Source organism: Myodes glareolus, chromosome 4 (assembly GCF_982192425.1).
Source record: "Myodes glareolus chromosome 4, mMyoGla1.1, whole genome shotgun sequence".
Taxonomy (NCBI): domain Eukaryota; kingdom Metazoa; phylum Chordata; class Mammalia; order Rodentia; family Cricetidae; genus Myodes; species Myodes glareolus.
The window spans coordinates 110,134,634-110,157,597 of record NC_142029.1 but is presented as its reverse complement, the minus strand read 5'-3'; the positions used below and the strand labels follow the sequence as shown (position 1 = coordinate 110,157,597).

Sequence of the window (22,964 nt, the reverse complement as noted above, 5' to 3'; positions counted from 1 at the left end):
TCGTAAGAAGTGGCCCCAGCAGCACGCAGTGGCCTTGCTGTGATAACGTTTCTGTAATTTCCCCCGCCCTTGGTCGTCATCTTGCCATGTATTCAGCATGTGGGAAGCAGAAGGCTCCTCCCCAGGAAATGCCATTTGCTGAGGCTGCTTCCAGTGGAGGAGTTCTCAGTTAAGAGTCACAAGGCATAATCAGGCAGGACTCCTGCCTGGAGACTAAGCCTTTCTCTGAAGATGAACAGACACCCTGCTGAATCCTTTTAGCGGGATGGTGACCTGTCTAAGTAAGTACCCATGTCACACACACTTCCTGCCACAGTGGGACCGTAACAAGACTTTCTGGCTCATAAGTATGGATTAGGATCTTCTTGGTAGATGTGACGTTAATAGCAAGTTGGAGTTTATTTAATTATCACACTGTCACACATTTTTCAACATCTGTAGAATTTTAATACTCAAACACACTGTGGTTTCACTGTAAGGACATACATCGGAGCAGAATGATGTGCATTGCTAAGACATCTGTCATGTGGCAAAGATAAGATGAACCCTGAAATAAAGACATTTTATCTGCCACACTTTCAGGATGTATGGGTCAGTCCTAATTACGCTGAAACATGGGACCATCCTGTTCTTCCTTTCTCTCCTCCCCCTCTCTCTTTCTTTGTGTGTGTGTGTGTGTGTGTGTGTGTGTGTGTGTGTGTGTGTTGCATGCTTGGGAGTGTGCACACAGTTGTACCAACCTGTCCACATGAACACAGAAGCCGGAGTAGAGTGTGAGGTGTCTTGCTTTATCACTCTGCCTTATTGCTTTGAGATAGGGTCTCTCACTGAACCAAAGGCTCACCATTTTGACGAGGCTGGCTGGCTAGTGAGCTCTTGGGCACCTGTCTCTGCCCCAGTGCAGGGGTCACAGGAACATGCAGCTGTGACTGGCTTTTCCATGGGCACAGGGATTCAAACTCAGCCCTCACGCTTACAGAGCAAGCATGCTTACCCAGTGAGCCATCCCCACACTCGTGAGTCTTTTCTGATCAAAATAAAGATAATGAGAAAGAAGGAAGGAAGGAAGGAAGGAAGGAAGGAGGAAGGAAGGAAAAAAAGGAAGGAAGGAGGGAAGGAAAGAAGGAGGGAAGAAAGAGACTAACCATTGCCATTTGCTTTTCTTTTTCAGTTATTCTTGTCAAGAAAGAGGAGACATTCTCTTGTGGATATTGTATGAGCTAGTATTGAATCTATTCAGAAAGTGTAAAAGCAGGACATTTATTAAAGAGTATTTATGTAAAGGCCTATTTCATTAGTAGGAGTCAGAGAATTGTCTTCTTAGCAGAAATTCTAGAACACCTTCTGGAACCAAACATACCCAGGCAGTGACTGCCTGGTTATCCACAGTGGCTGCCTGGTTGTCCAGAATGGCTCTCCGGTTATCCACAGTGGCTACTTGGTTATTTGAAGTGGCTGCCTGGCTATCTACAGCGGCTGCCAGGTTATCTGCAGTGGGCGACTCATTGTCTCTAGTGGGTGCCCAGTTGTTTGCAGTGGGTCCCTGGTTACCACCAGCAGCTGCCTGGTTGTCCAGAGTGGCTGCCTGGTTATCTGCAGTGGCTGCCCGGTTGTCGGCAGTGTTTGAGAAGCTACTGGTACAAGGTGCTGAAGCTGTCCATTCTTGAACCCACGGCTTCTCTGCCGATGCTGTTGTCCATTAGTAAACTGATGTGGCCTCCACACTTTGTTGCTGTGTGGTCTAGCTCCAGATCAGTCTCACCTGATCACTTGTGTTAGCTGAAAGGAAGCTCGAGAATTCTAGTTTATGCTTTTCAGCCCTCTGTGTACTGAAAAGGAGTCAGATTGGAGTCAAATGGGCTAATGTAGACAACGTTCGCTTGGGTAGACAGACAACTGGATTATACTGAAAGAGCAAGAAACTACACTAACAGCACTAATCAGATATGTTATTGTTTGAGGGCTCGTCCTCTTTTATGATTGAGAGAGTTTTAATTACAGCCCTTGACTCACAATACAAAGGAACTGATCTGTAGATAGCTCACAAATCTAACTGCATACACTGCCAGTCTAGGGTCATCCCTTCTAATATTATATCTGACCACACACGTGTGTGTTCTTACAAGCTGTGTTTTCAGCTTCTTCATTATCATTATAAAGATGAGATTATATGGAGTGTGGTCTGTTGGGACATCAGGTCACTGTTCTGTTGTTGTGATAAAAGGAACCATGACCAAAGGAAGACAGAATTTATTTGGGATTGCATTTCCCTAAGAAGAGTCCACGATGACAGACGCAGGGCCTGAGAGGTCTGTGTGTGTGTGTGTGTGGGGGGGGGGAGGGTAGCAGCAGGCAGCCTGAGCTGCAAGATCACATCCTTCAACTACAAACGGAGGCAGAGAGAGCCACCTGGAAATGGGGCGAGGCTACACGATGCTTTATCTAGAAAGGCTGCACTTCCCAAAGGGTCCATCACTCCCCCAAACAGCACCACCAACGAGACCAAGCGCCGAAATACACAGTCCCTGGGAGAGATTTCCAGTCCCTACAGTGCTGACTTTACCCTTTGCCTGTAGCTTTCACCATAGCTCGCTCCTTCCAACTGTTCCGTTCTGTGGCTGAAATAATGAGGTCACGCGATGTGACTGTTCAGGTGTCTTTCTCCTAATGGATGTTTGTCAGATGTTTCAGGGTTTTGCTGCTGGGAACCACGTTGCTATGAAAATAACCGTACTTGTACTGGAGCATTATGGGAGCTATCTTATCAGTTGTGGGGCTGTAAGAGTACCCTTGAGACTGGGTAATTTATAAGGAGCAGCCGGACGGCAGTGCTGAAATCTGGAATTCCCAAGGTCAAAAGACTTGCTCTCAAGGTGGTCTTCTTGACTTTTGGGAGTGAGCGTGAGGCAGCCATGCTAGCTCTGAGAACAAACCCATTCCCGCAATAATGGCTCAGAACGTTCTTGGGGGCAGCCAGGGAGTATGTTCTTTTCTTTCCTACACAACTTGTAAGAACACACACGTACGTGGTAAGATATAACATTAAAATTAATATTCCTTAAGAATTCGTGACTTTCTACAACCGGACTGTAGCAGTTTCTCTCTCCAGTACCCCTGAGTAAAACTCAGAGGCCCTGCCACAGAGACCTGAGCTAGCAGCCATCCCTCTGAGCAGCCCCAGCCACACGGGAGATCTAACGATAAACACCAAAGACGGAGAATCCTGAGCAAAGCAGCAAACAGCAGAAGGTCATGGTGTGATGATCTGTGACCTGAGCTGATTGCAGGGGCAACTGTGCTGGAGAGCTTCATTTTCCAGCGTCCTATTCACAGGGTCAATCCAGAGGGCAGGGAACTGTTTTTATGCTGATTGTATTGTCTTACTCAACAATATGGCCAGATTTAGGCTTAAGAAATATTTTCTTAATTCTCAGAGAGTAACATTTACAAAGTTGAACCCCCGTCCTCTAATTCATTAGTGGTCAAGGAGCAAGCAGGGAGTCAAAGTCAGATTTCTTTTAATAGAAGTGCCTGGTGTGTACAATGGTCTAAATAAAAATGTAAATACATGAAATAAACATCAAAGTTTAAAGAACTATTCTCTTTAGTTTCTTATCTCAGGAATATGCCCATGTAGCCACCCGGGTCAGCGCCTCTGCAGACCATGGTATAAGTTGCTGAGAATTGACAGAAATTCTGTGAATTGGGCTGTCTCCACAAGCTGTGGGTCTCTAATCCACAGCAGCTAGCCTTCCCACAAGTCATTTGGGATCTGGATCTAGGGAATTCTGGATTTTGTTTTTCAAGTGAAGAGATGCACAGGGACAGCAGCCAGAAAGGGGCAGACAGCCTGAAGAGTGGGAGACTGCGGGTCACACAGTAGCCGGCCTTTCCTCCTGGTCATTCACTAGTCAGTCAGAGAGGGTAAAGAAGCTGGGTAGCCTCAAGGTAGACCCAGCAGTCGAAGCAAGGGAGCATGCTGAGCCACGGGTGCTGAGGCTGAGGATACAGCGTTGACTAGAGGGCCAGCCTTCCTGAGTTCTTACTTGGTAGAATGCTGGGACACACAGCAGCCGGACCTCCCCACACCCTGCCAACGCCACCACCCACTTAAAGAGGCTTCATTCCCCTGTCTCCGCCTCCAGCTTAGGTTTATGTTCCTAAATCCCACTCTAAACGCAGTCCATCCCGTCCATGCCTGTGCATGTCTGTGACCAGGGTGCCTGCAGAGTTCTCAGGTCTGGGACGGAGGCGGCTGAGATTTCAGGCCACTGCTCTCTAGCAGGGTTGTATCCCATCCTGCGCCCTTCTAATCTTCCATTTCTGCTTTCCACCACGCTAGAAACCCAAACATTAGCAGGCGTAGCGTCTTTCGAGCATGACTGTTCGCTGAAACACAAACTCTCTCCACGCACGCTGTCTGCAAAAGGTCTTTTCCTTCAAGACGATGGCTTTTAGGAGCCCGAGTTGAGCCCGGCAGTGGCAGTGGTGAATCTTGGAATTACAGCTGCTGCACATTCTCCTTGGTTACTGGGACTCTGTCTCCCCTGTGAGCCAACCACCAAGATGCCCTGCTCACTACCCCTACTCAATTCCATGCCCTCTGTGTCAAAAGCCGGCCCTTCATAGCCCCGGGTGTTGACTCAGTGAAATTACACACTTGGTCACCAACAGACACGAACAGCAATGTCTCCAGTGGCATTGTTCAGGGCGACCTCAAACTGGAAACAGGCACGAGAGCCAGTAGGATGGATCGGCATGTTGTGGTGTGTTAGTTTCCAGAGGCAGGCAAGCCCCAGCTACTGTACCCCATGTGGAAGACCCTCCCAGTCCGTCTTAGGTAGGGTTTCTGCTGTTGTGATGAGAAAACACAACTTAGGGAGGGAAGGGTTTTTTTCCTGTTATCACTCCAGATCATAACTGGGCACTGCCATGGAAGAATGCCGTTTACGGAGCTGCTCCTCCTGGCTTGCTTAGCCTGCTTCCTCATACACCCCAGTACCCGCCTTCCCAGGTGTGACACCCCCCACAGTTGCCCGGGTCCTCCCATGTGAATCACACTAACCCAGAAATGCCCCAGTGGAAAAATCCATAGCTTGGCATCCTGTTTACAAGAAAGTTCAAAATGAAATAAAACGAGTGTGGATTTTGGAACTTCTGGGGGTCGTACAGGGGCTGGAAGGGTTTATTCCTGAATAGCTGTCCCTGTCGCCTCTTTCATGGGAAGTAGGGATAGGGAAGAGGATAGAAAAACAGAACTAAACCCAGGCAGATTTTCAGAGAAGCAGCAGGTAAAAAAGATATATCTTCATACGAAAGGAAGCAAGGAATGACGGGCACATAAAAAACGCCTCCTGTGTCGCCAACAGCTTCATTATTAAAGTGAAGCCATTCCTCTGCATGCAGGGTCTGAATGGCAGCTCCCATCCACGTTACCCATTTTCACACCTGGCTGTTCCTTCTGATACAACAGAGCAGGCTGTTCGGGAGATCAACATTTCTATTCTGTATCACGCTGAGATTTTATTCTATTGCCTTTATCTCAGTGCTGTTTCTCACTGTTTTATCGCAGGCTTTCAGAACCCTTCCCTCTAAGAATATCAAGCAAGCAGGTCACGGAGCAGTGGAGAACCTTGACACAGAGGTGGAGGCGCATTCTCCCTAAGGCATTCAAGGAAACAGAGAAAACAGAGAAAGCAGGAGCAGCTAGTGATTGGGGCTCAATGTAATTCTCTCTCTCTCTCTCTCTCTCTCTCTCTCTCTCTCTCTCTCTCTCCCTCTCTCTCTCTCTCTCTCTCTGTGTGTGTGTGTGTGTGTGTGTGTACGCCAGAGGTTGGCACGGGGACGTTTTCCTCTATGGCTCCTCACCTTATTTTTTAACACAAGGGTCTCTTCACTGAGCCAAAAGCCCACTGACTCACTTAGGCTGATTGGCCAGTAGATTCCTAGACACCACTCATCTCTCTCTCTCTCTCTTTCTCTCTCTCTCTCTCTCTCTCTCTCTCTCTCTCTCTTTCTCTCTATCATTTTTTTCAAGATAAGTTTTCTCTGTGTAGTCTTGGCTCTCCTGGAATTGCTCTATAGACCACACTGGCCTCAAACGCAAGGAGATCTGCCTGCCTCTGCTTCTACCTCCTATGTGCTGGTCACGCATGTGCCTCTTACACTCTCAGACTTTTCCTGTCTCTATTCCCCAGCGCTCACCATTGCCTGGCACACTCTCCTACACTCTCAGACTCTACCTGTCTGTATTCCCCAGTGCTCACCACTGCCTGGCACACTCTCTAACACACTCAGACTCTACCTGTCTCTATTCCCTCAGCACTTGGACTACAGTTAAGCTCAGTTTTACATTGGTTCTGGGGATTTACACTTAGGTCCCAACATTTGCTGCGACCACTGAACCATCTCCCCAGTCTGTAGTTGGGTCTCTGAAAGATGGATTTAGGGTGTTGGGGATGAATTTAGGTGTTCTGTGCAGAGGGTGGGAGAAGTCTGTGAGTTAAAAGTATCAAATACCAGGTGTTATCACAATAATACACATATGTTTTGGTGTGGGACAATTGTCTGTATTCTGTATTTTGTCAATTATATTTTAAATAAACGCTGATTGGTCAGTAGCCAGGCAGGAAGTATAGGTGGGACAACCAGACAGGAAGTAGAGGTGGGTCAATGAGAACAGGAGAATTCTGGGAAGAGGAAAGCTTGGTCGGCAGTCCTGGCCCAGCCACAGAAGAAGCAAGATGTGACTGCCTCGCTGAAAAAGGTACTGAACCATGTGGCTAACACAGATAAGAATAATGGGCTAATATGAGTTATGAGAGTTAGTAAGAAGCCTGAGCTAAAGGGCCAATCAGTTTATAACTAATGTAGACCTTTGTGTGATTTCTTTGGGACTTAACGACTCTGGAAACCAGGCAGGACAGAAACCTCATCAACAGATTTTTAAGATAAGAAACATTGAGACTGACACAGGTAGAGAGAAGGTGCCAGCTGAAAGACAGGCAGAGGCAGATATTTGCTCTTATCCTACTGGGATCTTGACTCATCATGGAATTTGAGAAGGAAGAAACTCATGATGCTTTTTTGTCTACTGTCTTTATGACTGGCTTCAGGTCAAACACTCTGAAACCTCAGAATTGAATTTGAGGCAAAGAGGAAGGAGAAAGATGTGGTAATTGCTGCAGGGTGCCTCTTTAAGACAGCAATACTTTGCAGACTCACGGAACAGTACAGGGTGAGGGTGATTTTGTAGCTCAAAAGCTATCACGAGAGAATCGGAATATCCCCATGAGTCATTTGTCATCATGTCTTCTCTCCGGCTGAGAAATGCAGAATTTACCAGTTGGTGATAACTGTCCTCTGCGTTTGTATAGTCCTTCTGTTCCCAAGGAGATCTCAGGGACGAGGTCTCCAATAAGTCTCACAGGATGTAGCGGGGACACAGTTATTCGACTTTGAGGCTGTCTGTGGGATGCAAAGTGTCTGCCTGTTAGTTGTGGTCATGAAAAGCACTTACGTCACTCCAAATGCTAGACCCCTGACACGACACACCTGGTCTCTGTGGTAGAGTCCACACAGTGGTCCTTGAGGTAGGTCTTACTGCACCCCTTGGTAAATTGAGGTAAAGTCCACTTCACCCTGATATCTGAGGTGGTGCTCACTGCAGGGAACTCACAGAAAGTAGACTGGAAATCCCAAGTACAGCTCCGTTATAATGGTGAGGGACCACAACCCAATGATTGTCACTGGTTAAAATATCACTATGTGGTGCATGACCATTTTCTGAGACTCAAAATATGTCCTGAGTTTCTAAATAACAGTTTTATATGGACTTACAGTTTAGTTGTCTGAAGACAGCAACACGAGATATCTTGGAAAGCTTGCTCTGAAAGACACACATTTATTAAATAATAGGAAGAGCTTGTGAGAGTTAATTGGTGCTTTCTTTCTGAAGCCATGAACCAATCAGTGTTCACTGGGAAAGGTTCCCCCCCTCCCCCTCTCCTTCCCCCTCTCATACAAGAACCCCAGAGGTGCTTGGGTGCTGAGATCTAGTGGAAGGGCTGAGCTCAGAGTGGCCAGCCTGTGTCTCTCCAGGGACTAGGGAAGGCAGGGTGCCTGTGTGTTCTGGCTTCACGTAGCATCCAGGCACTCTTGTAAGCCCTGGAAGATGTGGCAGGCATGGGATGAGAAGTAGATGCTGGGGACCCGAGGGGTGCTGCGGACCTGAGGGATGCTGGGGACCTGAGGTATGCTGGGGACAGGTGCTGCTTTATCCCGGCAGCACAGTGGCCCAGCTGGCAATCACAGACCAGAGCTGGGCTCCCACATGCCCAGGTATACCTACCGTCAGACTCTGGTGTGGCTCCTAGTAGTGAACAGAGATTTAAAGCTCAGGGCCGACTTGCAACTCATCTTGGTAAACTGAGGTCTATCTTTGGTTTAGAAAAAAATGCAGGTGTAATGTTTGCTTTTTTTGTCTGTTTTGTTTTCTGTTGCAGGTGTCATGGGATTCCCCTTCTTCCTCATACAGCAGCATGTATGCATCTCCTACCATAAGTCAGACTTTAATGATAGAGGCTGGGATGTGATGGAGTGCTGGACAGAAGCACCTCCTGCCAGGGTAGCTTGTTATGTGCAGCAGGAAAGGGAAAAGTTAATCGAGGAACAACAACACAACAGGGAACGACAGGAAAGGCCCCACAGAATAGGGGTACACAGCCGAATCTAGGGGCCAGAGGTGGTATTTAAGATGGAAAGCATGTATAATATGAGGGTGAAGGACATCGTCCTGCATTACGTGTCCCTCCGTCCCCACCACTGTGGTGGTCAGCACTGACTACAGCCACATGTGATCTCTCTCACTCAGCACGTAGATCCCAGGGCTCCGGGCAGAAAGTAGATTACGGAAATCAAGTAATCACACCCCCATACCTGAGCTCTGTCGTACAGAAGCTTGATTTATTTATTTTTAAGAGAAGCTTATAAAGTGACCCAGAAACAGGTGAGTAGTGGCTGAAAGAGAAAGATCACAGAGTCCCGCTGCACCCGAGTTCACCACAGCAGTCCCAGTCTGGTACTGGGATCTCCTTTAGCAGAACCTCTCAGCGGCTCTGCAGGCCTGCAGACGATTGCATCCGCTAGTTTAGGCTGCACTGCCACCGTGAGGACAGTCTGGCTACTGTCAGGATTAGGACCCACGGGACCCATGCCTGCTTAGAATCCCAGCTTCCTGCTGGAGAGAGCAATGGCTGGAGAGAAAGGCAAAGCCTACCCACCCCAGAGGCCCCTTCCTTGGGCCGTCCCAGAGGCTGGAAGTCTCCTGGTAAACGTGCCTGCGCACTGCAGGTTAGAAGAGCAGAATTCAAAGCAGTGACGCTGCATGTCTGTCCCTGCAAGGCTGACTTCTCCTGGACTCCTGCTGGCCCACCCTTCCACTGACCACAGGCAGGTCACCTGACTGAGAGGAAGCACGAACTCCCTCTTCAGTGTCCTCTCCTTTGAATGCTGGTACATCCCGGTCGTCACCCCCGGGAGGAAATGAGGAACTCTTTCACAGAGCACCTTCCTCAGGGGTCTTTTGGTTAGTCCTGTCCACTGCTGTGCCCCCAGGAATCCAGCCACCGGAAAACTCAGACTTTAAGACTGCCACGCTGACTTCAGAGCCTCGGCCCCAAGATTGGTGTTTACCTCTTCAAACTTCCTGTTTGCTCATCTACAAAAGAATTACCAATATGCCAGACCTATCGGATAGGACTGTGGAAATCAAGGCATGTCTTGCAGTGAAGGCTGGCTCTGTTTACATGTAACACACTGTCCCTTAATCCTACGTGTCTACATGGATGCATATCACAACATACAAGCAAAATCGGTACACCGTGGTAGGAGTGGTGTGTGTGTGTGTGGCAACCTGCAGACTACTCTGTGTGGATTTGGGGATCAATCGAGCGAGTATAAAGAATCTTCTGGAAAGAAAGCTTCCTGTTGTAAAAATTAAGGTGTGTTTTGTAGAACAAGGGATAAAGGAAGAACTTTTCAGGACTGGGCCAAAGGCTCAGCTGTTAAGAGCACTTGTCCTTGCAGAGGACCCCAACTGAGTTCTCAGCACCCATGTGTCAGCTCACAACCCTTTGTAACTCCAGCCCCAGGAGACCCAAAGCCTTCTCCAGGCCTCCATGGGCACCAGACACACAGTGGTCCCCATACATAGCGAAGGCAAACACTCATACACATGAAATAAATGAAAAGGGAAGATCTTTAGTAGTATCCTAGAGTGACAAGCAACAGGTTGAAATTCATGATTTAAAAAACATGGAAACGAATTTATGTAGGCACATATAACTGGCCTAACTCTTTTTGCTTTTTTCTTGTCTTGAATAGGATCAGCATTAGCCACCTGCAGGAGATACTCATGAGATTGGGCCTGTTAAAGTTCCCCTGTGGGGGGAGGTAGAAGGGTCACAGGGCTCAGGAGGCGTTAGTGACATCCTCACTGGTCCCCTTTCCTCAGAGAGGCCATAGAAGTATAAACCACTGGGATGGGACTTTTTGGTAAGGTGGCTGCCTGTATGCTGAGCAGAGACCTGCAGGTGATGGGGCTGTCCATGTTACCCACGCACCTATAAGTAACCACGGTAAACTCATTGTTTACCAGGCTGGACTTTTGCAGAGACCTGGGATCAACTAGTTTCCAGTCTCGGGTGAGTAGATGTTTTAAAAATGCAGAGCTGTTACCTTCAGTGAGGGTTAATATTGCTTGGTTGTCAACTTGACAGGGCCTAGAATCTCTGAAGAGCCAAGCCTCGAGAACACCCATGAGGATTATCTGATTTAGATTAGTTCTGGGCAGGCCTACGAGGGATTATCAGGATTGGGTTCAAGTGGACGGCTGGGCTGATGTGAGTAGCTCTACTCCACAGTCCAGACTCCCAAACGGAATGAAAAGGAGAAAATGAACTGATTGCCGGCATCTCCCGACTGTGGAAGTGACAAGGCCTCGAGCTCCTGCCCCACCGGGATGGACTGCACCTTTGGACTGTGAGGTAAAACAAACCTCCTTGCTATTTTTTTTCAGGATATTTTACACAGCAATGGAAAAGGTGACCATTACACTGTCTACCCTAAGGTCTTTCCTGAAGACACACCCACCATAGCATCCAGGGGACCTGGCAGAGAGCTCAGGACACGGAGTGTCTGCCACCGACCTCTCCAGCACCCGAGCCCCATCATTCTTCATGAGAAGGAATTCCCCTTCTTAAAATGTATGCCACTACATAGATTTTTTTCCAGAAATAAGATAAAAATTATGATTGAAAACGCGGGGAAATATGATCCTCTGCTTAGGCTGGTTTACTTATTTGTTTTGTTGAGTAGGCGCTTGTACTTGTTGCTTCTTGTCAGTAATTATTGAAAAGTTACCTGTCAAAGACTCACTGAGCAGATCCGTTCCAGTGACCAGGATTCCCGGGAGTTCGAGAGGAATGCTCTCTGTATGTGTTGGTTTGTAACTGAGCAGCTCATGTGGGACTTGCTGCCTTTTGTAGTCTAAAGGCACCTCCCACCTGACAGTCATCAGCGGTTGGATATGGCTACCGGTGGACGCCTGGTTAAGGAAACTTTACAAGAATACAATTTCCCACAAGGGGGCAGCAAAGCTCACAGCATTATTGATCATCGGTCTACTAAGCCTCAGCGTCTAAGGCGTGGGCATGGAGGATCTTGAGAGGGCGGTGGAGCCTGGCATCCTACAGTGTACATCATCCTGAGACTGTGATAAATGCCTCGAGATGCCGTAATTATTCTCCTGAGAAAACTACACTCTAGATTTGAAAAATGGATTTTAACTTTTGGCATCCTGTTACTAGAATTTATAGGAGCACCTTCATCCTTTAAAGAAATGACGGGGGTGGGAGGGGGAGATAACATGCACGAGGCATCTGCTGTGCGCCTCAGGCCATGCTGAGGGTGTGTAAGGCTCCAGCCATTGCATCGCTGAGGATCCCCAGGTGCCAAACCCTCCATAGATGAAGACCTAAGCCTGCTTCAGACCCTTCCCGAACCGTAATGGAAACATTATGTAGTCTTTTTTTTATTTAAAAAAAAATTAACATAGTTTCTTTATTGAATCTTTGGGAATTTCACATCATGCACCCCAATTCTGCCCCCAGCTTTCCAGGGCCCACTGAAAGAAGATTTTTAAAAATCAAATTAAAACTAAACAAAAACAAAAATAAAAAGCAAAACAAAAAGCCTCTTCATGCCTCCATCTCTTTTGCCTCTCTGACACCTCCTCCTTCCTCCTGGTGGCACTGGGGACCCAATGTTGTCACTCAGTGCACCCTTTGTCCCGTCAGTTTTACCTGCAAATGTTCATTACAGTGAGTCACTGGTCTGGTTCAAGGCCTCTGGTTTCTGGTATCCTCTCAGTATCCTATGGCCGGAGATCCTGTGGGTATCATTCCACAGAATCGGTCCCTTCATGAGCTCTAACAGGTCCAAGATGGGGGAGACGTTAGGGTGGGCCAACCCAGGACCCCACTGTGGGCCTGGCTGGTAGTTGAACAGGTCAGTTCAGGCCACTGGGCTTGCTCAGCCTCAGGTAAGAGGTGGAACAAGCTTCTCCAGCTGCGGTGAGGGGTGGGGCTAGCTCTACTTGTGGCAGTGTCCATGGAGGGGCAGGGTCAGCTGACCCAGGGCCGGCATCATAAGGTGGGGCCAGCTCAGCACAGGCCCTCTGACTTTATCCTAAATGGTTCCTAAGGCCCCATGAGGTGACACGGGCTACAGACATCAACACAGACCCCAGCTCAGCAGGACCACGGACCCAGATATAACCTTTGGCATCGGCTTGGGCCCGAACAACACCCTGACTCCGGGAGGAAACACAGGCCACTCAGATCGGTCTCTAGTGGTGTCACAGCCCTGGACACCAACAAGGCTGCAGGTGCCGCTTCCATGAAACCTTTGGTAGCAACATGGGCCTCGTACTTCAACACAGACCCCGACTTCGGTAAGACCATGGGCCCAGACATGGTTCTCGGCAGCGGTGGGGTCTGGATGTCACCATGGCACCAGGTGGCAGTGAAGGTTATTCAGATTGGCATGGACCCAGTGTCAGCATGGCCCTCAGACACTAACATGGCCCCAGATCTCAGCTCTCACAGGACCTTCATTGGTAATACAGACCCTCTGGCTGCAGTGGGGCCCTGGACCCAGGCATGGCTCTCAGCTGCAGCTCTGGCCTGGGCATCACTATGGCACTGGGTAGCAGTGAAGGCCACTCAGATCTGCTTGGCTCTGGTTGCAGCATGGCCTTTGGCCACCAACATGGACTCAAGTGGCTGACCTGACCCCAGGTATCCACATGGCCCTTGGTGACATCGTGAGTCATAGTCTTCCACACAAACCCCTCTGTGGTAGGACCATGAACCCAGACATGATCTTTGGCAGCAGCCTGGGTCTGGGTGTCACCATGACCCCATGTGGAGGTTCAGGACACCCAGACCAGCAAGGTTCTGGTGTCAGCAAGGCCCTCAGACACTATCATGGCCCCATGTGGTGGCCCAGCCCTCAAGAATCTGCATGGTTCTCATGGCAACAGAGTCACAGACATCAGCATAGACCCTGGTGGCTATAGGGCCATGAACCTAGAGATGAGCCTTGGCAGTGGTCTGGACCCTGATGACACCATAGACCCCAGTGGTAGGACTGGTCACTCAGATTGTTATTGCCCCAGCTGCAGCATGGGCCCCAGACTCCAACAAGTCCTCAAGTTGTGGCCCAGATCCTGAGCCTCCAAGTGACCGCTGCTGACAACATGAACCTCATACTTAAACACAGACCCCATTGTGGTAGGACCACGGACCCAGACATGGTCCTCAGCTGCAGCCTGGGTCTGCATGTCACCATGGCCCCAGGTCACTGGCACAGGTCACCTAGACCAGCATGATCCTGGCACTCAGACACCAACAGGGTCCTAAATTGTGGCCCAGACCCCAGGAATCTGGCATGCATCATTGTAATCTTACTTGGAGGATTGGGGTTTGCTTGAACATGATATCAGCGGAGTCTAGAACCTTCCACAAGGTTTTCAGGGGCAGTTTCCAGATAACTGGTATTTTTCAGGACACACACAATGCCATTGCCTTAGCCTCGTGAGAGCCCAGGCTGGCCTGGGTCGGTTAGTCATTGTCAGTAGATGTTTGGGTTGTTTTCAGTGAGCAAGTAATCATGATTTGCAAAGCAAAGGTGTGTCAACATAGTTCGGTATTTATTGAAAGTTTTTGCAAACCTTAGCGTCTTAGTCCGTCTGCTGCTCCAGTGGGATGCTGGGTGTTTCTGTGGATGCGTAGGGTAAGGTTATCTGGCTCACAGTGCTGGTGACAAGGGCTTGCTGAGTATGTTACAGTGTAGCAGAGAGGCTGAACAGGTCCTACACACATGTGGGGAACCAGAGACAACTGTGTGGGGTTGTCCTCACTTGTAACAAGCCTCTCAAGAGGATTGCCCTAGTCTCCAAAGACCCAAGACGCAGCAAGAATCAGCTTAGGGGTTGCTGCCCTGACTGGTTATCCTTGGCTAAGTCCCACCGCTTCCTTCCTCTCTCCCTTCTTTCGTCTTTATTTTTCAAAGCTTTGCTGGGTAGCCCTAGACCCTCGCTAGGTGCACTGACCTTGAACTTGGCATTCTCAGTTTCTCCTACTGCAATTACACAAGTGCACCCCATGTTTGCCTTCCAGAAGCTCTGCCATGTTAACGTCACCATGATAAAGATGAAACTTCCAACACAGAAATCCTTAGGGGACAAGACGTTTCCAAACCATGGCAGAGTCTAAAGTTCTAAGGTATTGTTAGATAGTAGCTAATGGCAGGCTTGTCTCTTCCTGGACTTAGTAAGATGCCCTTACCATCATTGCAAGTGTACCATATGTTTGCATGTGCACACACACACGTGTGTGTGTGTGTGTCCATCCAGTAGAATTAGGGGGTGAAAAGTCTTGGGAAAGATAGTTATTGCACCCGATCCTAGTCCTAACACTTCCCCGTGCTGAGGATAAACCCCAGGCGCCTCACACGCTAGATGAGTTCTCCGCTATGAGCCTATCACAGTAGCTCCTGAGATCTTGAATGAAGTTCACTGTGCTGTTTCCTTACAGGTGGTGTGTTGATTGCCTCAGTTTGCCCAGGACTGGGGCGATTCATGGATGATGGGCTTTCAGAGCTAAAACTGGGGAAGTCCCGGACAGAGCAGGACAAGTGGGTCTGCTAGAGCGGGCTCCTTAGTTCCTTCCCTCTTTCCCAGGGCCAGGCAGGCTGCTCCACCGGACCAGAGCCACCCAGACAGGCTGCTCCATGAAACGTGTTTAAAGATCACACAGGGCACGCTCACTTGGACAGACACTTGTCACCATCATATTAACAATATTAACCAGATTCAGAGCAAGGTTAATCTTTCTGAAGAACTTTTCAGCAACTTAGGAAAAACAGGACTGAGGAGGTGACTTTAGCAGATTCGTCCTTGGGTGCATCAGCGCACGAAGACACTGCATATTCTGATGAGGGAGGACGTGGAAAAGGGTTACTGGTGCTTCACTTGATTTGGTAAGACAAACCCGGGGCTGCTACCCCACACAAGAGTGGACACTCAACCTCCACAGCCCATGTGAGAAGCACAGAAAGGGTGTGAAAGGGAGGGGCACAGCCTTCAGGGCTGCAGCCAGCTCAGCTGTGCCCCGGTTTGGAGTCATCGTTCTGTCTGCTGCCGTGAGTCGGGACAGCTATGGCTGAGAAGGACCAGCGGCTCAGGGCCAGACCTAAGCCTGGATCCCTGGACGACTGCTGGGACAGATGAGCTGAAAGGCATGGAGCCAAGGATGACAGCGCAGGCACCTAGGGGCACAGCTCGGAAACTGACAGCGTTGAGAACACAGGCTGCAGACAGGCTGTGCTATCCGTGGGGGCCTCTATGAAATACGCAACTCCCCGTGTGGCACAGGGTCTCCGTTCTCTACAGCCTGCTGTGTTCAAGTAGCATTATATGGACTGGGTAGGATATGTGTGTGTATACATATATGTGTGTGTATGTATATATGTATATATACACCTATGCCTGCAATAACAGTTAATGAAAAATGAGGCCATGGATTTGAAGGAGAGGCAGGAGGGGTGTAATGGAGAATTTGCAGGGAGAAGGGGAAGGGAGAAACGTGATTGTATTATATTATGATCTAAAAGATAAAAAGCAGAAACAAAATAAAAAGGTGAGAGCCAGCTGAACCTGGCATTTACTCTGTGTCCTGATTGTGGGCATTGTGTGACCAGCTGCTGTCTGTCCCTGCTCTCGTGACTAGGTTCCTTGGTTTTATCCTTGAACTGTGAGCTGAGGGTATTTTTATCCCAGCCACAGGGAAAGAAGCTACAATAAACACCAATATCACTCACGCACCCCCTAGGGGAGTAATGGGACCTGAATAGACCCATGCTGGCCAAGGAAACTCATTTTCTTCACGAACATAGAGACCATGTACCTGAGGGCCCACACATTAATCAAGCTTGTAAGGGTGATGTCGTAACTGGACTATCTTTTATTTGTATATTTTAATTTTTAAGTTGCATTTACTTATTTATGTGTGTGTATGTGTGTGTGGCAGTCATTCATTCTTCTGAGGAAATTACTCTGGGGTACTAGACACGGAACCCAATTGTAAAAACACACAGTCTTTGTGGGAGAAGCCCCGCCCCGTTCAGGAAGCTGCTGTCTAACGCCAGGCTCAAGACTAGGATGAAGGTGGATCATCACTGCCTTTAGTTGGGAAAGTTCCGCATTCAGGCAGCAAGCACCTCAGAGCCACTGCCTCTCTGGGACAGTGCTGCCCTGGGCATTGGGAATTTCACCTCTGTGGCCGCTTCTGTTCTCCTCCACGTCTGTCTAGCCCTCACACCACTTTGTTACCTACACACGGTTTTCTGAGCCAAGGTTATCCTTTCATTTCTGTGACAGGCAGTCTTGCAAACCCACATACATTTTTTTTTCTCTTTTAAGAGTTTTTTGTTGGTTTGTGGATGAGGCCCGGTTGGTAGAGTGCTTGCAGGAACCCCTAAATTCCACACCTTGTAAATTCCACTTTGTAAATCTTGTGTGGTAATACACACCTGTAATCCCAGCGCTTGGAGAGTGGAAGGCGCGGAGACAGGAGTTCAAACTACAGGTGAGTTTGAGGCCAGACCAGGCCACATGGGATTGTCCCTTGTATGTCCCTTGGCCACAGCCATCCTGTTACAGATGGCTGTGAGCCACCATGGGTGCTCAGAATCCAACCCAGGACCTCTGGGAAAGCAGCAAGTCCTCTTAACTGCTAAGCCTTCTCTCAAGCCCAAGCCATTCCTTATCCCACAAGACCTCTTCTTAGGCTACAGAGGTAGCTAGGAAGCCCCTGCCCTCAATCCTGACGACTGCCCACCAACCCCACCCAGCCTCTGTTTTCTGTCAGAGCTGGAAGCAGAGGTGAGCTATGTCATTCCTCTCTCCCACTTACCAGCCTTCCGACCTTCCCTCAAGTTCCCGTAGTGCAGTGGAACATGATTTGCAGGGTGGTGCTGACCTCCCCTCCCCCCATGATCCCTTCTCCCTGCAGGTTAGCTTTGCTAGAGGGAGTCACAGCTTCCAATGGACCAATCTAATTTCCTTCCCTCTTGGGAGAAACAGATTTGCTGAGTTCGACAGATAGCCATGCCACCAGGGAAGGCCTGTGGATTTCAGAGGCCCTGGTACCTACCCTGGACTCTATTGTTAGTCCATTCATTAATCCCTAACTGCCCAAGAGGTTCCTCGGGTACTGATCAGTTTTCTGTTTAAGCTGGTCAGTGTCTAGCTTCCTGCTTCCGCAGCCTACACACCTAGCCTGGCCTCTTTAAGAATGCAAAGCAGCAGTAATGTCCTCCCTGGCTGAGCAGCTCCCGGTGGCTACTGCCTGTGCCTCCACATTTCCACCAGGACGCCCCACCCCCAACCCTGCCACCACCTGTGACTGTGGATATGCCCAACATTTATTACTTGGAGCCTTCTCTCCCACATTGCTATCTGCTTAGCTCAACAAAACCAAACCTGACTACTAGACACCCTTTCTCCTCCACTCAGAAGACTCCATGTTGGCGGTCAGATCCCCAGGTAGCTGACACAAATTTCCTGTGCACCTCCTCCTGAGGTTACGCGAGACCATCTTAAACTCAAGGTTTAAAAACCAGATTCACGATCTCAGTCTTCAAGTACGGTCACTTTCTGTCTTTCCAGCTTTGATCAAGCGCTGCCCCCTCTCACCATGGTCTTCCTGTTTTCTCGTCTAACCTGCTTCACACTCAAGCCCTGCCGACTGACCTGCCATCTACCCATGTGATGCAGTTCCTGACAAATTACCTCATATTCCACTTGCTGGGATTTACCAACTCGGCACCCGCCATGTTGGCTGACTCTGAGACTCAACCCTAATGGTGTTCAACCATGATGGTACTCTGAAGGAGAGTCTCAGTGGTTCTCCACTCCTGGTTCTCCTGGTACATCCACTCGAATGGTTCATGAAGCATTGCTCTTGGGGAACCTCAGTGGCTGCGGAGTGATTTTCACGTTTATTTTTCTGATGTTTAAGGTACCAACTCCTCTTTCAAGCCACATTTTATTCCTGCCACCTTGAATATCCTTTCTTCTTCATGTCTATTTTTTTTCAATTATGCCTTTCCTCTGGGTCGACAAGTGAGACAAATTCACATAAAAATGTACTTGAACTATTTAGAACAGTGGTCACCATAGTAAGATTCCATCAGTACAGTGAATGTGAAGACGGTGATGGTGTAGCTCATCTCTGTGAGGAAGAGCTATCTTTACTTCCTCTGTTTCTATCACCCTTTGTTTCTGTTCTTTTTAGGCCCCTGGAAGGGGGGTGCTCAGCTTTGCTTTCTGATTGCTCTGTTCTGTCCTGGGAAGTGCAATCTTGATAAACTCTACTTTGGTAAGTGTGATGCCAGCCGGACACAAGTTGGAATTACTGGGAAGACAGTCTCAGTGATGGGCTGTGTATATTGGGAGGGCATGTCAATGAAGGTTCATCTTAATTCGGGAAGATCCCACCCACTGTCGGTGGCACCAATCCCTCGGCAGGCGATCCTGAACTGTAAAAAAAAAAAAGTGGAGAAATACAGCTGAGCAACAGCAAATGAGCCTGTGTGCCTTTGTTTTGCTCTCTTCTTGACTGGATGTTTCTAGCCTCTTCCAGTTCCTGTGGTTGCCAAGTTCCTGCTGAGATGGACTGTAACCTGGATCATAGGTGGAATAAACCCTCTTTCCTGATGTAGGAGGGTCTTCTATCTATCTGTTGCTTTCATTGGTCAATTAATAAAGAAAACTGCTTGGCCTGATAGGTCAGAACACATGTAGGCAGGGAAGACAGAACAGAATTTTGGGAGAAAGAAAGCAGAGGCAGGCAGACGATGAAGCTCCAGCCCAAGATGGACGTAGGTTAGAATCTTCTCAGTAAGCCACCACCTTGTGGTGCTACACACATTAATAGAAATGGGTTAATCAAGATGTGAGAGTTAGCCAGTAAGAGGCTAGAGCTAATGGGCCAGGCAGTGTTTAAATGAATATAATTTGTGTGTTGTTGTTTCGGGTGTAAAACTAGCCGTGCGGGAGTTGGGTGGGATGAAAAACAGGCCTGCTTGCCTCATCACTACACTTTTCCTTCAGTTTCTCAGAATGTTTTATTACACAGAAACGCTGAAACCAGACCAGCCAGGTACTGCAACATGTCCAGGAGCCACATAGTGGCTTTTTTCTTTCATGTACCCAAATCCCCAGTGAGGAGCAGGACTCACTTTCCTGCAGTTCTATGTAGTAGTTGGAGCTCTGGCCTTAGGGCTGGAGCTTGCTGCTTGTTACATACATGGAATGTTAAAGTAGAGATGGAGGAAGATTGAAAGCTGCCTGCCCTAGTGACCGCTGACAGGTCCCATAACCTCCTGGGGACCAAGTATTCAAACACAGGAGACTATGAGGACATTGCATATCCAAGCCTTAACAGTGCTGAATTCACTTACAGTCTCTTGAATTCCATAATGTCTGGGAAGATTGCCACCCCTGCCTTCTTGCCCAGTTAGAGAAACCTGGCTCAGAGTCCTTTAAAAGTGTGGTTATGCTTTCATCAAATGAAGCTTCCAGTTCTCGGAATGGGTTACATCTAATTGAGTTGTTGGCCCAAACGGCCCCATGGGAACCCTCAAATAACTCAATTTGCTGGCAAGACACCAGCTCTCCCCAAACTGACAGCAAGGCCCTGCTGCTGAAGACAACACCTACACGACTCATTGAACATGAGAAGTCAAGCTGCTTCCTACAGAGAGCCCTCACCTCTGGGTGCTAGCGTCTTTGGTATAAGAAGGTTCTCTGAATGCTACCAAATGAGAAACATGAACACCAGCCCAGCCACAGACTCTCGGGTAGACAGCGGTGACTGGCCTGCAATACACACTAGTGGGGTCTGTGGGAGTCACCAACCAGTACCTGATTTAACTGAAAGCACACTCCATGAGGATGGAATCCATCCTTGACACTTCTTGGGTGATCAAGAACCTGAACCAAGATATCCCAGGCACCCCTCCCCTCCTCCTTCTCCTCCTCCTCCTCCTATCATCATCATCATCATCATCATCATCATCATCATCATCATCATCATCATCATCATCATCTACCCTTGGCAATGCTTAAGCCTGCACGGACAGCCCATTAATGGCGGTTCTCCGGTTGTTCCTATACTGGGCAGTCCTAGATGCTTGTGTTATTTTCATACCCATGGTTCCACAGTCTTCCTTTATGCTGTCTACCCAGCATTTTGGGGGCCTTCCTCTTGTCCCGTGCATTCCTCCAAGCAGTGCTATCTTTGGATATCTGCCATCATTCTCATAACATGGCCAAAAGGGGGCCCTCGGTTCTGTAAAAACAATTATTATTGCTCTTAAAAACAAAAGCCAAAATCAGACAAATCTTGAAATGTAGCTGTAAGATGACTTCTAATGGCAGTCGGCTGCTCTCATAGATCAGTGCTGTGCTCACCCATCATCAGAGAGGCTTCCTCCTGCAGCAGATGGGGGCAAATACAGAGATCACAGTCAGACCTCATGCAGAGAGTGAGATCTCGGAACATCCAGCCTTAAACAGGGTGTCTGCATGAAACCCCTCCCCTCAAAGCTCAGGGGAATTCTCAGGGAAGAGGAGACAGAGAGAGTGTAAGAGCCAGAGGGATGGAGGACACCAAGAAAACAGATCCCTCTAAATCAACACGATCGACACACACATGAACGCGAAGAGACTCAAGAAGCCTGCCCAGGTCTGCACAGTTGAGAAGTGGACACACGCCTCCAACCCTAACCCAGAAGCTGTCTCCAGCTGATAAGCACTTGCAGAGGAAGGTTTAGTTTTTTCCAAGGGGGTCTCACTGGGGAAACAAACTACTTAAGGTAGTCTGCTGCTCTGAGCAGTGATGGCCAGCAGAAATATGTAAAATGGCTGTCTGTCTGTCTGTCTATCTGTCTGTCTGTCTATCTATCTATCTATCTACACACACACACACACACACACACACACACACACACACACACACACATACTGGTTTCCAGTTTAGTGTTTTTTGTGGGATTCCCGAGTGTGTAAATGTGTGGGTCTCTGTTTCTTAAACCTTCTCTTGGGTTCTTTTTCTTCTGTTTGCTTATATTGTTCAATTCCAATGTGTTAGTTTGTGTTTTATTTATTACCCCACAGAAGTCTGTTTATTTTCTAAGGAGAGACGGAAAGGGCGTGGATCTGCGTGGAAGGGGAGGTGGGGAGGAGCTGGGAGGATTGGGGGAGGGAACAGTAGTCAGGATATACTGTGTGCAGACAAAGAATTACGTTCAGTAAAAGAAAAACAGAAGAAGGAGAAAAAAGTGTAATTATATAGCAAGATGACTCTCAGTAAGAGGGATAAAGGAGTCTTAGCCTTTGCTGAGTTACCCTGTCACCACGGTCCTGCTGCGTCACCCTCAGAACCGCTGTGGAGCTGTGGCTGCTCCTCACCTGTCCTGTGCTCAGCATCCATTGTTTGTGGGATGCAACACATGACTGATGCTTTCTGGGATCAGACCTCCTGCTGATTCTGTATTGTATACAGAGTATATAGTTTGCTGGGTGGCAGCCCCAGGCATTCAAATTTTCTTGGATGTTCAGGCTTTGAAGGAGTTGTGTGGGGCCGGAGTGTCAGGTGCTCTTGAAGGGTACAACACTCCACTAAGAGTTAGAATGTCCAGACAACTTCCTGTTCTTTCCGGCAGATGGTCATTCAGATACTCTTGGGAGGAGGTTGCATTTCAGAGAATTCGGGGCCTTCCTTATGTTTATGGTCTTAAGGCTTTGTCTGTGGTGACTTTGAATGTCCCTGTGAGCGATACCAAAACCGGATCTGCTTTGATGGGAAAAGGGACGTAGAGGCACTCTGAGCCATGCTTCCATGTTAGAGGGTGCTTTTCCCAGTGATGATGTAACTTCTTCAAACTAGAGGGAACATGCAGACTACCTGGGCAGGCTGGGGCCAGGTGATCAGCAGGCTCTACCCTCAGATGTCACTCAATTTGGAACAGACCCTCGTTTCAGCTGGACTGAGGGGTAGGACAAGCAGAGCAATGGAGAGATTGGGAGAGCGAGCCAGAAACACCGAAATCCCAGAGACACGCTGAGCAGTCTGTAGTTATTCTCAAATGCTGAAGAAAGCTAAGAGGTCGAGTTGATAAATCCATGCTCAGGTGTCTCACGGAAAAGAAGGCATCCCAGTTAAGGATGAGTCACTCCCTGTCTCTGCGGAACAGGGAGATCTCTTATAAATATTGTTGGATGTAATGACTACAAACAAGATTGGTAGGAAAGCACTCAATAAACCGCGCAGTGT

At 48.5% G+C, this 22,964-nt stretch overlaps 1 long non-coding RNA gene across 1 annotated transcript; it reads left to right on the top strand.

Moving 5' to 3' along the window:
- The first annotated feature begins 9,320 nt into the window (after window positions 1-9,320).
- On the top strand, window positions 9,321-12,256 carry LOC146894744 (uncharacterized). The gene is made up of 2 exons (XR_015001581.2): window positions 9,321-11,045; window positions 11,129-12,256. It is a non-coding gene; the product is annotated as an uncharacterized LOC146894744 (long non-coding RNA).
- Window positions 12,257-22,964: the final 10,708 nt, after the last annotated feature.